This window comes from Cicer arietinum, chromosome 3 (assembly GCF_000331145.2).
Source record: "Cicer arietinum cultivar CDC Frontier isolate Library 1 chromosome 3, Cicar.CDCFrontier_v2.0, whole genome shotgun sequence".
Taxonomy (NCBI): Eukaryota; Viridiplantae; Streptophyta; class Magnoliopsida; order Fabales; family Fabaceae; genus Cicer; species Cicer arietinum.
This window is the reverse complement of record NC_021162.2, coordinates 22,747,264-22,748,864: the sequence shown is the minus strand read 5'-3', so window position 1 is coordinate 22,748,864 and position 1,601 is coordinate 22,747,264.

Here is a 1,601-nt window from a genome sequence, read left to right as displayed (position 1 = left end):
CCATTGTGTGTTTGTCAAGAAATTCTCTGATGGTGATTATATTATTCTCTTATTATATGTGGATGACATGTTGATTGTTGGTCATGACACTAAGAAGATTCAATCTTTAAAAAAAGATTTGAACAAGTATTTTGCAATGAAAGACTTGGGTCCTGCAAAGCAAATTCTGGGTACGAGAATCACTCGTGACAGAAAGAATAATAAATTGTGGTTGTCTCAACACAATTATCTTGAGAAGGTGTTAAAGATGTTTAACATGAGCAATTGCAAACCTGTTAGTACTCCACTTGCTACTCATTTTAAATCGAATTCTGATAAATGTCCTACAAGTGAGAAAGACAAAGAAGAGATGAAGAAGGTTCTTTCTACATCCATTGTTGGTAGTGTAATGTATGCTATGGCATGCACAAGGCCAGATATTGCTCATGCAGTTGGAGTTGTTAGTTCGTTTCTCTCTTATCCTGGTAAAGATTATTGACAAGCAATGAAGTGGATTCTCAAATAGCTCAGAGGCACTTCCAAAGTGTGTTTATGCTATGGAGGTGGTGAACCTGTGTTGGATGGCTACACAGATGCAGACATGACATGTGATCTTGATTCTAGAAAATCTACTTCTGGTTATATGATGACTTTTGCAGGGGGAGCTGTGTCTTGGAAATCAAGACTACAAAAGTTTGTTGCTTTGTCCACTACTGAAGCTGAGTACATTGCAGCAATTGAAGCTTCCAAAAAACTCTTGTGGATGAAGAAATTCCTACATGAATTAGGCCTCAAGCAAGACAAGTTTATGTTATTCTGTAACAGTCAGAGTGTGATCCATCTCAGCAAGAATATGACTTTTCATGCAAAGTCGAAACATATTAAAGTGTAGTATCATTGGATACGAGATGCACTGGAAACGAAGTCACTCTTAATTGAGAAGATTCATACTGATGAGAATGGTTCAGATATGATGACGAAGACCTTGCCTGTGTCGAAGATGATATGCTATATAAAGAAAGCTGGCATGGTTGAGCAGTATCTTCCCACTTGAGTCGTGATGGGGAGATTTGTTGGGTCGGCTCACTCCCCAAGTGGAACCCACTAGTTTTATTAGTATTGTTATTAATAAGATAAAAAAAAATAAAAAAAAATAAGGTTTTAATGGGTTTGGCCCATGTGAAGGAAATAAAAGGGATTTAGAAATCCCTAAGAATTATAAGGAAAGAGAACGGTTGCCAGAGAAGAAAAATAAGGGTTTGGTTCTGGTGGTGGTAACAGGTGTGTAGCAAACCTGCTCCATTTGATCTACAATTTTGATAGGTTATTTCTACCACCGAGTTGGTTACTTTAATATATATAATTTGAGTAGTTTTATCTTCTCTAAGAGTTACTTTGGCATACCAACTTTAGTGGAAGGTTGTTATAAGGTTGTTATTGTTGATTGATGTTCCCTATTGTTATTAGGAAGACTTTGGTGTACCCATTAATTATTATAGTAGAAGTTTTTACTAGACTAGGTCTCGTGATTTTTATTCTCTCAATTCGAGGGAAGTTTTCCACGTTAAAAATTGTGTTTGTCTCATATTTAATTTCCTGCCAATTATTTTTGCTTTGTGGAA